This window comes from Euprymna scolopes, chromosome 16 (assembly GCF_053919585.1).
Source record: "Euprymna scolopes isolate OS-2025 chromosome 16, ASM5391958v1, whole genome shotgun sequence".
Lineage (NCBI taxonomy): Eukaryota > Metazoa > Mollusca > Cephalopoda > Sepiida > Sepiolidae > Euprymna > Euprymna scolopes.
Window position 1 is genome coordinate 127,003,598 of NC_136497.1, and position 17,134 is coordinate 127,020,731.

Sequence of the window (17,134 nt, forward strand, 5' to 3'; positions counted from 1 at the left end):
GAAAGTGGTGGACGAATGTTTGTTCGGAAATAGACATTTGTTGAGGTCATTTACGGGCGCCGAACCCTTGAGTCGACTATCAACTCGATGGTTCTAGGTTCAATCCTTGTCTACCTATAGGTGCTGGTCTGGCCGCACTTATGAGGTGTAATACAACGAAGCATTATGTATGTAGATTACTACACACACGCACACACACACACACAAAGACACACATACACATATACACACACCCATACACACATATATATATATATATGTATGTATATACATGTAAATATATGTATATATATGTATGTATATATATGTATGTATGTATATGTATATTTATGTATGTATATATAGAGCATATATATGTATGTATATATATATATATATATATATATATATATATATATATATATGTAGATATCTATAATATAAAGCTGAAGTAGTGTGTGTGTGTGTCTGGTCACGAATAGGCTCCTATATGGTTGGCTATTTTAAAAAAACTGAATACATATAATGATAGACGATGTATCGAGAAACAGGAATGTGTATGTTTGATCTGGCAGAACGGCGGCTCATTAAAATTGTGGTGTCTACGTTCGCGAAAGGTCCACAATGTATGGAAATAAAAAAAAAAGTAAAAATTAAAAAAAAAAACCTTTACAAGTGTTTTTGATATAGATGTACATAAGAATACTTTGATAAGTATGTTTAAACTTAAATAGGGTTTGTATAATAAAATTGTTGGGTCTGCGTTCGCGCATGGCCTCCATAGAATGGAAATAGGCACAAACATTAATAATAAAGACTTTTCATATCTATCTGTGTAAGTATACTTTGATAATTATGTTTCAGTTTGAAGAAATATGGTATAATAATATTATGGAGTGTTCGTTCGCACCTGATCTCCATAGAATGGAAATATGTCACAAAGTTTAACAAGGTTTTTAATATAGATCCACAGAATATTGTGATAAGTGTTTCAGTGTGTACAGGTATGGTATAACAAATTATGGGGGCTATCTATTTTATTCTTACTTTCATCATATTTTGCTTTGGTTTTGATACCCCCAAATTCGAAGCTATCTCTTTACAACCGTTTCTTTTTATAACCTATCATATTTTCATAAATCAGAGTCCATTTTCTGTAGGCTGTTTTTGAATACATACATACATATATATATATATATATGTATGTATAGATATATATATATATATATATCTAGATATATATGTATAGATATGTATACGCATATATATGTATGTATAGATATATATATAGATGTATGTATATGTATATAAATGTATATGTATATACGTATATGCATATATATATAGGTATGTAAATATATATATATATGTATATATATATATTTATATATATATATTTCTGTATATATTTGTATAGATATATATATATGTATGTATATATAAATATATATATATATATGAATGTATATATATATATGTATATGTATGCATATATATATGTATATGTATGTATATATATGTATATGTGTATAATGTGTGTATAGATATATGTATATGTATACGTAGATATATCTATCTATCTATATATATGTGTGTGTGTGTGTGTGTGTGTGTGTACTTGCATGAGCGTGTGTATATTTAGGTGTCTTTGCTTACATCTAAATTAAACTTCAGATGTCAGTACATTCAGGAAAATAGAAAAACAGGCGGCTATTTCTAGGGTTAGCAGTTCGAGGGCAAAAGTTATTAGAGGAGAAATTACCTGGGGATCAAGGGATTTCTGTAGTGTAGGTGTGGGATTCTGCTGCTTGTTAGTTTAGTCGTACTCATTTGGATGAGTGGGCACGAGTTCCCTGAATTTTCAGTGCACATTTTATTATAATATGCATACAAGAAAGGCTAATGGAACAAGTGTATCATTTTTTTAAATATTACAGTTACTTAAAAAAAAAAAAAACAATTTTAGCTACCACTTGAGTAATAAAGTTTTTTCCTGCTTTTTGTTTTTTGGAAGTTACTCGACATTCCCCGAGAAGAGATTATTTTCAAGAATTGGGCAACATTCATGGAATACCCTTCATTTATAGAGGATGTTTCCTTTCTGCTCCGGTTGCTTGGAGACTGGGTAGAAGTACTAGTTATGTATCCGTTTTTTACAATCACCTCGATATATACAGGACCAGGAACTCGTTTAATACATGTCGTACTGAGGTACCCCGCCTGGATAATTCCTTTGTTCTCCACCATTCCAGGTTTTACCACTCAGCGTTCGGAGGGAGTAAGTTTATTGATTAATGCCTGAGGTGCTCCTAAGTTACTTTAGTTACTTATTTTTCAATTAATAAACTGTCACATGGCAAATCCGTTAGGTAAACAGACGAATGAGTGTTTGAAGAGAGGTGGATATTTATCCTTTACCTAATAGAAATAACGCAATTTTTATAGGTGGGAGATCTAGTTTCTTCTATGCAAAAATTCAAGACGAGCGGAGCCTTAAACAACATCCATCTAAGTAAGTGAAACAGGACACCTCTCTCTCTCTCTTTCTCTCTCTCTCTCTCTCTGTATATATATATATATATATATATATATATATATATATACATATATATACATATATGTATGTATATATATATATATATATATATATATATATATATATATATATATATATATATATATATATATATCTTCCTGTCATAATCTTTCACAAACTCATAGACTCTTGTATTTTTTCATCCAGGGTTACTGTGTAGTTCACATTTTCTTCGTAGGTAAACTTTTTTATGAGCTAAAACGCATAATGCTTCGTAAGACATCCCTTACAAAAATATAGCAACATTAACTCTAAGTGTAATGTACTGTAGATTTTACTTAAATGGACGCCTTAATACACTCGTGTTATGTCAAGCAATTAAAATATAGTTTTACTTAGTTGAAATTTGTAAGATAATGATAAAGAATGGATAGAGAGAGAGAGAGAGAAAGAGAGAGAGAGAGAGAGGGAGATGTGTGAATTATAGTGTAGACACGTTGACCGGAATTCAAGATCAGCTGATTTGATGGCGTGTGAGTCATGTGATCAGGTTAGCTGAATCGAGGAGATTTGGTTGGGACTTGGAAGAGAGCGGACGGCTTCGTCGTTGTCTCCTCCCCTTCGCTGGAAGGGGCCTAACACTGACGTGGTAGAAATAAAACCTAAGAGAAAAAAACAACACAGGCCAAATTCACTTTCCAATCTTCCGCGAACAAACTGGAAGGTGAATAAAAACACTATAGAACCAATTTCTTGTCTTGGAGTGAAATAAATCTTCGTTCCAAAGAGACAGGTACCAGTCTCCCTCCCAGACGAGAATTTCCAGATGGACCAACGAAATAGCAGAAGGTATGTTGAAGATACATGATATGTCACACACATATTCACACTTAACAGCATATAAACATATGTAATAGAAAGACCACTAGACGATCACACACACAACGGCATTAACTCTGATAAGATAATTAAACACTCAATCCTTTATAAATAGACTATACAACAAACGCTCATTTTATGATACAACGTAAAAATAATGCGACTATGAAATTTATTGAAATCTCTTCAAAACATATAAATACGAAATTGGATTTGAATTCACCTTACACATTTACATGAAAGTGAACTTTGTATGTTGAATCAATTTGGGTTCACGTAAGATTATTTGAATACGAAAACTATGGATTTGCAAAGCTATTTAAATATGTAGTCGTTCTCATTTAGAAAAAGTATTTTACTCCTATTATATTAAATTATACCTGTAAGTTCTAGGGTAGGTCCCCCTACTGCCTCGGTTGCGTAGAGTACTGGTACGAAAGTACCATTCAAAAATTCATTCGTGACAATCAGTCTGGCAGATACGCGGCCAGGAACTGGCCAATACACCTCGGACTTAAGTACGTTGTCTGAGTATTACGCAGGAGGTCCACCCTCCGAGCCCTTGCCAACCGGCTTTCGGATGGGTAAAGTTTATTGTATTGTTGCCTGAGGTGCCCTGACAGGGGAATGCCGGCGCGGATCACCAAGCACTTTTTTTACTAGACTAGAATGTTCCTTTCTTTTTGGGGAGTTGGTTTAACATCCCCACTTTCAAACTTTGTGTTACATCTGGCTGGGTTGGGCAGCGAATATATATTTACCCCCATTCTGTCATCTTTGTTTTGCCTCTACATCTAGCCTTTTAAAGTGTGCTTATGTCTAATAAAATGCTTCCTCCCAATGTAATAATGGATTGATCTATTTTCTTTTATTTTCGTCATTAAACTCCTTTAAAATGTGCAAGAAAGAGTGATAGAGTCCCTGAAACAAGACTAATAACACCGAATAAACATTGAACGATGATCAAAGCAAACATAGCGAAGTTGAATAAGTGATGGGGCACCTTGCAATTTACATCCAACTTTCCAAACAAAGTAAAATAATTTAATTGGAAGTGTTTAAATCGTAACTCAATCCTAAAAGTAATGAGCATTTTATCAGGTACTGTGCGTTATAAAACGGCCCCGTTTAGTGCTATCAGACTATAGTAACCCACTGAAAAATGCCTGTGGTGGAAATCATTGTAGCAAGAGTTGCGCAATCACTAACCACACATCTCTCGAGTCGGCACATTATTAATTCTAGTTGCAAGTTCAGAACGACTGGAAACAATGCCAAGATAAGCGGAGAGCACATACAACACGTAGCGTTTCCAAATGGTTACCCCTTTGAGTAGTAGCCAGGTTGGGCGTTGCTTAACTTTTGCGAACCGGTGTGTGAAAATGATGTTGCGATATAAATATATAGGAATAAATAATTCCCAGGCAAACAGGAATTACTTTTTTGAGTTAGAGATGCTAGTAGGTGTCCAAATAAAAGATACAACGAAGAGAGCCCTCTAATATTATATCAGAGTGTTTTTAATTTATTTGTAATTTTTTTTTTTTTTGGTTTTTGTGTTCTTTTTTTTTTGCTAAAGGATGACTAAACTCTATTCCATCTTCGATATTCCTATTTATAAATAACACTTATATAAGTATTTTGAACCGGGTTTGATTCTTGCCACTCTTAATCTACAAGTAAAATAGGCTAGGTATCATATCTTATTTTAATAAAGAATTCGATCGATTCCAATATCTGCTTAATTGGAAAAGCTGCAAAAAGAATAGCATTTGTTCGATAAATCATATGATATTAGAAAAAAAAGTAAAAGCACAAAAAAGGGAGAAAAAAGAATTAAAAAATAACAAAATATGCGACAAAAGAATATAAAGAAAAAATGAAAGGGAAATATAACACAGGAAAAAGAAGAAAATATAGAAAAAAAGACAGAATAAAAAGGGAGAGAAAAAGGTGAAATTAAGGCACAAGAACCAAATAAAAGAAAGAGGAGAGTGAACAATGTATTTGGTTGTTTTTGATTTACGGCATATCAACCTTTTACAGGTTATTTCATGCCGAATCCAGTTATTTTCAAGAACAATTTATATTTTTTTCAAGTCTGTTTCTACTTACTCAATAGTTGGGATCCTAACAGGTACTATCCCTCCGGGCCAGAATGGATCTGGGATCAATGGCAATTATAAGATGGATACACAAAGCCCGCGAGCTGGGCCCTCCTCGTCGGATATAGTTTAAGGCAATATCCAGGACGGAGAACAATGTAAGAAAGAATCAAAAAATAGAAAAAAAAAAGATGAAAACAACAATAAAAGAAGTTGAAGTCAACGAAGAAAAAAAGAAGAAACAGAAGAAAGAATTCCATAGAAGGAAATTGGAAGTAAATGAAAGGGAGAAAAGGCAGTAATAGAAAGACGATTAAACAAAAAAGCAGAAATTGATGAGGAAATAATTACTAAAAACCGAAGATGGAAACGAATAAAACTGGGGAAAAAATAAAATAAGAAACAGAGGTAAAGTAAAAGAGCAAGTTAAAAAGAGGAAGAGTGTAAGCAATGATAAATAAGGTGGAGGCAGTGTGCATATAAGGAAATACAGGGTGGAACGACGAATTTGTCGTCCTAACGACAACACTACAGTTTATTTGAAACCTCTCAATTCAGAAATCTTGATTATGCTGTACAGCTGCAATCTAGTAAATATAGCGGGCTTTAGCCTCTATCACCATCGGGATACGGGTCCGGGATTGGGAGCATGCTTTTTCTCACAAGGGCCGGCGGTAGCTCGGCGAATACTCGGCGGATATCCGCGACCAGGCTGGTTTTTGTGTTGTTGGAGGATTTTGGGGTCAAGTTCTCTACGTATGACCAAACGGGTCCAGGTCAGGGAAGGAGAGAGCTAAGTAAGAACAGGGTACAAAAGTGTAGCACTCCTTCTGAAGCCAATCCTGTAGACTGTTGAACCGACGCCGAGTCCTGTCAGTGGTCACCTGATTACACCAGAGGATCACCACACTCTTCAGCGCATCTAAGTACACTTTGGTTGTAACTGGCAAGCCGATATCGAAATGTGAAGTGAAATGATATTGACCTTACTTAAAACCACACCAAATACCATATCTGTGGTCGAAAATTTCGTTGATCGTTTTTCTCATTGGATGAACCGTCTGAATTTGCATTTTGAGGATGCTGGCAATGGTCATTTTTTCATAACTTGAACAGGTAGAAAGCATGAGTTGTAGAGCGGTGCATCTCCCATCTCGCCCATTGAATACTGTGTTTCTTTCAGACAGGAGAGAATACTCCTATTGCTCTTGCGATTTAATAGCTGGTCTTCAACAACAACAACAACAAACTGCGTTTTTTTATTAAATGGAAATTGAACTGTGTCGTATTTTCTAGGACGACAATTTTATCGGTCTATCCTGCATAAAAAAGGAAGACAGGAGATTTCAAAAAAGGTAGAGAAATGGCACCAATAATAATGACGCTTCTGACTAGTGAAAATCACACGGTGTAAACATGTGACTTTTATTTTGATATGAAATTGTATTTTTCTGTTGTTTACAGTAAATGTATAAAAATATCCTTGCCTGATGGTAACGAATATATATTTTACATAGAACGGATTTCTTATTTTTTCTGTTAACTTATATATATATATATATATATATATATATATATGTGTGTGTGTGTGTGTGTGTGTATGTGTGTGTAAGTGTGTGTTTGTGTGTGTGTGTGTGTGTGTGTGTGTGTGTATAAATAATGCCAATATGTACAAATAATGCCAATCTTCCAAACAGACAATTATTTTTATTTACTTCATCACAAGATTCCTTCCTGAACTAAACAGAGCCTAATATAAACACACAAAAACATGAAATGCAAGGCACACTCGCATGCACATCCATATACATATACACACCCACACATAAATCAGAACCGACACATTAAAACACACACACGGGCGCGCATACAACCACATACAGACATAACACCCCTATCTCTAATACAACATACTGAACAATACCAACCCTATTGAACCTTGAAACCAACAACACTAGGAAACACCCAGAACCATAGTATAATATATGTTCCAACACCTCGCTACACCCCTCAGTACGTGGAGGAAAAATCTCTCATGACTGAGACAACTATCATCCTTTCTATCATCCTCCTCCCATACCTATGCCCCTCCAATTGGCCCCTCCCCTCAGGAGAACGAGATCTTCCCCCACTAGGAACCGATCCTGGGTCTGATCATACCCACATGGGGAGACAAATAAATAAAAACATTAAAAAATTCCCTATACACATTTTTAAATACACCCCTCTATCTAAACAAACATAATATAAAGAATACCCGAACAGTATAAGACTGAAACGAAAAATCACAATACTAAAATCTAAGAATCTAATAAATAAATATCCAAATAGAATGAAAGGTTCTCCCCCCCTCCTCACACATACACATTAGTAACGACCTTAGATCACTGTCACCTTCCTAGGGAAGCAGATAACTTCATAATACTATAAAACAGTACGCACATTTTCAAACCAATAAAAGAAAACACACACATACACACACATTCTACCTTAAAGGAAAATAAAAACACAAGCAGAAAGAGAAAGTGAGAGAGAGAAACACAACACAGGAGTGACCACAGCCCAATAAAAGAGTAATATAAATTGAACATTCCAATGAATAGTAGACACTTACACGTTTCCACGTATTGGAAACACTTCAATTGAACTAGGAAAATGCTATTTTTTACATCTCAAACACATTTTGAAAATAATTTCTGAAGAGGACGCTTCACAGAATGTCTGAAACGCGTTAAAAGCAATTTACATGATTTAAAAACATTATTACAATGATCTAAACATAATTCTCAATGAAAATCCAAGACACGGAATAATAAAATAAAGTTAAAAAATACACATTGTTGGTGACTACCCCCTTATATATATATATATATATATATATATATATATATATACATATATATATATGTATATATATACAAATATATAAATATATTTATATGCACATATATATATACAAATATATATATTTATATATACGTATATATATACATATATATGCATATTACCTTATACATATATACATATACGTACATGTATATATACATATACGTACATATATACATATATATACGTATGCTTCTCCTAGAAAGGTTGCCTTCACCACGGCTTACGGGAGCCCTCTCCACCCAAACACACATATACACACACAAAAATATACACGGTGCTAGTTGGCCGTTGACCCAGAAAAAGAGTTCATTCGCCCTTTGGAAGGTCTTGTTTCTAATCCTTCAGGGAGACTAGCCGCCCTCCTCACCAAACAAATCTGGTGGGAGAACCAGTTTAGTCGCCGGTGACCCGACCATGAGGCAGGTAGTACTGGGTTACATGGTACCAGTAGTATATGACATGACCTGACATATATGCGTGGTGAAGGCAACCTTTCTAGGAGAAGCAACTCTCTGATTTAAAAAAAAACATAAAGCGGAAGACCATTACCCGCATTAAGCTGGTCTGCAGTTTAATTTGTTGCTGGCTATCTTGCTCTTGCTTGTTGCGGGATCTCAACATTTTGAACCGAGAGAGAGACTTAGCTGTCGTACAAAGCTAAGACTCTATAACATCATATTTGTATAGATACTCCCTCAGCCATTTGGGCTCATGGATATTAAATGTCTGAGGGAGTGGCACTCGTCTGACAAGACGTTGCAATCATCATATATACATATATACATATATATACGCATACATATAAATACATATGTATATACATATATATATACATATACATATATACATATATTTATATTTATATATGTTTATAGACATATATATATATAATTATAGGCATATATATAATTATATATATATTTATATATATATATGTCGTATCGTAGTTATAATATAGCGTATTTTCTATTACATATTAACGTTAAAAATATAAAAAATATAGATTCATACTAACAGTATATAATAATCTGTTTAAAAATTAGAGATGAACAGAAAAACCAGAGTGACGTCAAATGTTAATGAGACAAATCAAGTCTGCGTTCATCTGGTAGAGTCACCTTTTTCAAATAGGAAGTAAAGTAAGTATACTCTGTCAAATAGGCGGTAAGGTGATAACTCCACCAATCTGCAGGCATTGTTCTATAGACCTAATGTTTCATACTTAGTTGTATAAGTGGGTTCCGAGGTACATATGCACCATCCAACGTAAATACACCTGACCATCCAGACTGACCCAACAGTAAGTTTAACCCTATTCCTTACTTATGAATGTAACTCATCTTTCTATTATAATAGTTTTTTTCCTTACTGCATTAAAACACTCTTCATGTGATGTTTATTTTACTAACTTGCAGAAAGTTAAAGGTAATATAAATAAAACATGTTTGCACAACTGCGCACTTTGGATGCCCACTATAAATCTATACCGGTACGCGCAGTAGCGCATAAAGTCCCTGATGCAATACGCTTTTTTATTTTTTTGGTGGAGAAGTAATAAAAAATAAAAGGATACCGTGTGTGTTATTTATTTTCTGTATTCCACGCTTACATCTGAGTGATTGTCGTTTAATCGTTATAGACTTCCATTTCTTATAATAAATAATTTTACCAAGAATTCCTCATAAGTTTTTGTTTCGGTTTCGATTATAGTTGCTGGAACTCCAGTGATCTATTTTTGTATAAATAATTTCATCAAGAATCCTTCATGGGTTTTGGTTTCGGTTTCGAATATTACTGAAAGAATTGAAGGCTTGTATATATATATATATATATATATATATATATATATATATATATATATATATATATATATGTATATAGGTTTTGTTTTCGGTTGCGATTCAAGCTGATGCTCCCAAGTTATTCGGATATATATTTTTTTTAATTTTTGAAATCGAAACTTTCTAATATATAAAAATCGATAGAACATTAACTCTTAAATGATACATACGAAATCTGCAAGAATTAGAATATCATATTAAAGCGTACTTAATGACCGGGCTACGCCAGTCGACCCCTCTAGCTTAGATAAATACTTTTGTAGTTTTAAGAAAAGAGCTACCATAATATCAGAGCGTCTCCATTAACATATAACATTCACAGACTGCCAACATTAATATATTACATATGAATGAGTCCCCTGTGGAATTTCCTCCGGTGTTGCTAGTTAAAAATAATCAATTTATATATTAATACTTTGAGGCTTCGTATCTCGTACACTCTGGGACGACTAAGTGGTACAGCTCTGACTTCTTAATAATTTGGAGAGTTGAAAGTGTACTAAGTATCTACTCCCGAGGGCTTGTATCTCTCGATTTCCTTTAGTCTTCTTATTCCACGAGCGATATTTCTGATAGGGGGCGATAATTACTGTTTTCATGTAACTTATTGACTAGATAATAACCTTGCGATGGTTATTTTTAGCTCCTTATACCAGGTTAGTCTTGTCTGGAGCGATATACACAAAAACATACAGAGTCAGTATGAAGTTGCTCGATTCGGGGACCGGAAAAAAAAAGATTTGAAGTTATGAGAAACCACTGAAGGTAGAAATTGCAAATGCTGATCTAGACTGCTAATCTATATAAATGTACTAAAATTTAAAAATAATACATCCATTGTGGTACAATTATATGTAATAATTTGATCGGGGCGCTGTTCTTTCCGTCGCCATTTTATAAGGAGTATCTTCTTCGAACGAGCGCGTTTAAATACGAGGAGTCTTCAATAAGTTTTTAGACTTTTTTTAATATTGGCACATTTGTTGATAGTACATACATAAAACTCTAGTCCCCTTTGAAGTAATTTCCTCCGACTGCAATACACCTTTTGTATCGTTCCAACACATTCTTGAAGGCTCCATGGAAGTTCTCTTGTGTAAACGTATCAATGACACACAGAAGTTACAGGGAGCAATGTTTGGACTATAGAGAAGATGAGAAACTGTCTTGATGTCTATCTTGCTCATGTAGTCTATGACAAGGATGGAGTAGTGAACTTCACCCTTGGGGCAAAATCTTTGAAAACCTTCCGCCTCGCTCTCCTTTGTGAATAATTGTGGGACAGTTCCCACATTGAACACAAAATGTACATTTAGAGAAACACATTGTAATTGAAATACTTTATTAAACCAAAACACCCTGGTGTTCTTACGTCCATACTCCTCCTCCTCTAAAATGTAATGTATTTTGTTGTCCTAACTTTTTCTAATTAAAAGAGAGATTTTGCCAGTATGCCTCGGCTTTATTATTTATCTGTATACCTTGTTTGTAAAACATTCACAAAAAAAATCATCTAGCTAAAACTGCTATCAATAATATCTTTCCGCGCTTCATGCTTAAGGGGCACAGTACCGAGGGTTGTTTCTTACCTTACTACAACAAACCGTCGTTTGAAAGACGAATGTAAAATTTCACTATACATATCATTAAGTATGGAGTTGTGAACTGAAGTCATTGATTTTTTTTATAATAATATTACTACAAATTATTCATAATTAGAGCTGTGACAACAGCATATTCTTTTCATTGTTTGAACTCTAGAGTATATATCCGTAAATATCTTAGATGTTTTTGTTTTTTATATATAGACGGATGTGGTTCTCGGTTTATTAAGTGTTTATGTGTCAGATATAATACCGAGAGTCAAAAGAATGAAAAGTATATTCTGTTTTCACAGACTTAATTATAAGTTTTGTTTCTGCTGATAGCACCCCAATAATCTATTTTTTATAAATAATTTTATCACGAATTCTTCAAAAATTTTGGTTTCGGTTCCGATTTTAGGTAGATTAACTAAAGTTATATGTACATATGTATATTTTTTTAATAAGTTTTGCTTTCGGTTTCAATTCAAGCTGATGAACCCAAGTTATATGAGTATATATATATATATATATATATATATATATATATATATATATATATATAAAAGTGAACGTGTCTGTGGGTCTCTGTGTCTCTGTGTGTGTCTGTGGATATTTTCCTTCGCAATAACTTTGTTAATTTTCAGTCTACATACTCGAAATTTGATATACAGGGTACTGAGATTTGGGAAAATCTACCTGATCGGTTTTCGCTCAAAAATTTGACTGTTAAGGGGTCAAAGTTCAACGATTTGACCTTTGAGAACTCTACCAAGCTCCTCCGACAATTTTTGTTCTAAACACTTGAAATTTTAGATATAGGTTCCTTTGACATGAATCTAACTTACTAACTCAATTTGAGCCAAAAACAATAAATTTTAGGGAGCCATAATAGAGGTAAAAGTTTAAAAAATGATATTTTTTTGTCAGCATACAGCTCCAAACACCCGGCCAACGCCGGGTACCCATGCTAGTCTACCTATTATCTAAAGAAGTGAACGTGTTTGTGTATCTTTGTATCTGCGTGTGTGTGTGTGTGTGTGTACATTTCTCTACGTAATAACTCTTTCAATTTTAAGCCTACAGACTCGACATTTGATATACAGTGTACTGAGATTTGGAAAAATATTTGTTATCCATTTTCGGCTACAAATTTGGCTGTTAAGGGAGTAAAAGTTCAACTATTTGATCTTAAGGAACCCTACCAAACTCCTCCGCTAATCTTGGGTCTAAACGCGTAACATATTAGATATCGATTACCTGGATATGGATCTTACTTAATAGCTTGATTTGAGCTCAAAACAATACATCTTAAAGGACCATAATTGGAGTCAAATTTTAAAAAAAAAAACATTGAACGCTTTTCTTTTTCTTTTTTGTAGCTCAACATACACCTCCAAATACCCGGGCAACGCCGGGCTGAAATGCTAGTATATATATATTTTGAAATCGCAACTTTATAAAAATGGGTAGAACATTAACTTTATGATGATATATACGAAATCTACAAGAATTAAAGTATCACATTAAGCGTACTTTACGACCGGGCTACGACCGGGCTACGACCGCGCTACGCCAGGCGTCCACGCTTGCTTAAAGAAATACTTTTGAAGTTAAAAAAGAGCTACCATAATATCAGAGCGTCTCCATAATCACGTTGTTGTCTCAGAGCCTGTATGGCACCGATTTATACTAATCCCTGAGTGGCCATCGTATGTAGCGATTTCCAATTAAAAACAGGTGCTACGGTATCACAGCAATTGAGAGAAATATGAGGGAATGCTAACACATATTGTTTATAGTGGTTGTAGTAAGACGAGCGCAGACCCGAGTCTAGCATCGTTTCTGTTGCTATACTTAAGTGTATTTTTCTTTAGTCAATGTAGGGGAACTCCTTCTATACTGAGGCAATTTTTATTGTTGCCTACGTCCAGAGTTCCCATATTTGGGTAGCTGGTTCCTACCCCCGCCTCACATAAAAAATAACCATGTTTCACATATTAGTCTTGCGGGAAAGCAATTAAATAGATATAGTTTTGTGATGATATGGCCAACAACACATTCTGTAAAAAAAATTGTCTTTGCAGTAGAAGTCGCCCAACAGTGATAAAAAACCTTGCATAACGATTGTTGTAAAAGACAAGTTCATAATGGTATAATATAAAGGAAAAGAATACGTTGAGGACCACGTCTTAGGTCGGCACTTACGAATGAAAAATGATTAGGTTGTTACAATCTCTCGTATGCAAATATACACCATATGTTACAAAATATGATTTAGTTTTTTCGTATAATTTCTAAGATGGAAACTAGTGAAGAAAAAATATAACAGCGAAAATATCCATATTCATCCGTTATGAATGTAAATTGTTAAATCTTTTCGCAGTTGCGATCTTTGAATTGTCGTCTTGGAAACAGCTAAATAGGAAATTGCAAAAACCATGAAAAAAAAAAGCTATTTGGTCGAATAAAAAGAACGTCTAGAATTCTTTGGAAATTATAAAGTGATGTGATTGGCCCCGGACTGGCTTTGATTTCCCCGGAGACGATACGGCATAATCAGACCGCTTAATATTAAACGGGAAGATGTGTAGGCGGATGGTTTGGGATTTCACATAACACGCGTCAGAATTATTATGACTGATGAGATCGAAAAGGCGTGCGATAATAAAAAGATTGCGAGAACAGATCGATGGGCGAAAAATGGCGGGAAAACTGAATTTTCTTTACATGTGTCCATTAATTTAACGCGTTTATTGAAAAAAGGATCTCAATATAGTTAAATACAAATTCGAATTATCAGCAACAAAGCGTTTTATACACATGCGTGAGGGAAGACAAACCTGTTAAAAAGCTTTGAACGGGTTAGACAGAAAGTATGTTTATATCTTGACAAAAAATGAGTCGAGCGCATTCAGGTAGGTTTTTATTTGTGATTACAAAAAAAATGTACAAAAAGACGCCACTTTTTTGAATTTTTAGATTTATCCTTGACTTTTATACGTTAACTTTCCACCTTTTTTGTCTATTGTTTTATCTATTATATAAATCTATCCTGTCTGTTTGAATGTATGTATGTATGTTTGTTTGTATGTCTGCGTAAAACCTTTCACAACGGTATCAGACGTGGTGGAAACTGGTAACGCCTGAAAGAGCAATGTCTCGGTCGAATAACATGTGAAAATTAGAAAAAACGGTCAAGTATTTCCTATAGAAATAGACGGTTCCAATGAGGGAAAGTAGCAAAAAATCGTTCATTCATGAAAATGTATGCGCGAAACACGTTTTTTCTTGATTTGGGTTAAATAAAAAATAAAACGACACGTTAATTCGCTGGGTCCATCGTAGTTATAGTGGCAGCGTCGTTATCTTAAGTCTACACGGTCGCGCCGACATAAAGGACATTTTTATTTCGATTTTTTTTTAAATTTGTATATTCAAACAGGGTTATTTATTCCATTTTTTCGTCCGCTTATTCATTATTTTCCCATTTTTTTATTTTTTTTCATCACATTCGCTGATTTTTTTTTCTGATTTTTAAAAAAAAGTTTTAACATTTAAGACAGGGTTAGTTATGCCATTTTTTCATCCGCTTATTTTTTTATTTTCCCTTCTACTATTATTTTGATTTATCCCCCCACCAAATAAAACACACAAACGAACACCTCACCACATCCAGGCAACGCCGGTTACACACGCTAGTTTAATAGAAAAGAGAACAAAAAGTTCCGAATATTGAAGCGTCTCTACAGTGTAACTAAATTTGGGCAAATCTAAAATTAGACACATCCATTCAGTCTGCGAATATCCTGCCTTTAGGAGACAGAATTTCTCAGCACTTTTACTTAGTATTTCGGCTCGGCGTTGCCCGGTTATTTGGAGGTGTATGTTGAGTAAAAAAAAACACAGCCTTAATTGTTTTAACATTAACCCCTATTATGACCCCTCAATATTTATTGTTTGGGGCTCAAATCAAGATATTAATTTAGTTCAATGTCCATGGAAGCTATATCTAAAATTTCAAGTGCTTAGCGGTGGAGTTTGGTAGACTTCTCAAAGGTCAAATCCTTGGACTTTGACTCCTTAATCGCCAATTTTCTGGCCTAAACCCGATCACATCGATTTTCCAAAATCTCAGTACCCTGTATATCAAATCTTGATTCTGTAGACTAAAATTTACAGAGTTATTGCGTAGGGAAATGTACACACACAGACACACAGAGACAGACTGACACTTTCAATTTTATAGAGATAATATATATATATTTATATATATATATATATATATATATATATATATATATATACATAACAATAATTATACGTTATCCAAGTAAATTTGCTGTACCAACCTTATAAAGAAAACTTGATATAACAATTGCATTGACACTGTTAAACATGCGTCTCACATTTGCATTTGTTATCTTGAACAATAAAATTAAATTAAGAAAGTCTTGTTCTGGGAATCCACATAAAAACATAAACTATTACTTATATTGTATTATATTGTGTATCAGATAAAAAGCAAACACACTCACACACGTGTGTTCCCTTCCGCGAAATACTGACAGTTCTTTTTATGATTATATTTTAAAAAATCTAAATTTCTTTTTGGTGTTACGTGATTTCCTGAATTTGAGGTTCTGTTACACATCTGATATACATGGCAGCCTGGCTTACGTTTAATCGAACTTGATTGTGTTTTTATCGACAGCAACCGTGGCGACTTGTTGGGCTACCTGTTCGCTCCATTTAATTCTGCTTTATATATAGAAAGAAGGCTTCAGAAAAGACAGGAAGCCACTCCATTTTAGGAGTAAAATCGAAAAATTACTACGTGAAAGTGTATTATTTCTAACGCAGAAGATACAAATTCTTCCCAGTTTGTTACAAACACCGTTCATGGAATGTGAGGATTAAAGAGAAAAGATGAAAAGCGAGAGAACGAGATTTAGTGTTTACATTCTACTATCCTGTTTTTCATATTTTGTCGATAACGCTGTCTCCACTTGGATCTTCCCACCAGTGTTGTATCACTTAAAATAAAAATGAAATATAATAAGTCCTCCGATGTACCTCTCCACCGTACAGTATACCGATACTCTATGGCTGACTGGGATAGCTTCCGTATCTTTATATAAGATCTACCTCTGCTCTCCATGTTTAAAAAGGATACGTCCTTTATAGTATCAAACCTGACGAAATGGTTAATTGTAGGTATAGTCCGTTTCATACCCTCGAAAAAATTCCAGCAAAAACCTAACAGCCAGCTGTGGGTCTCTCCAGAATGTGCTGCTGCCATTGCGCACAGAAATCCCCTTT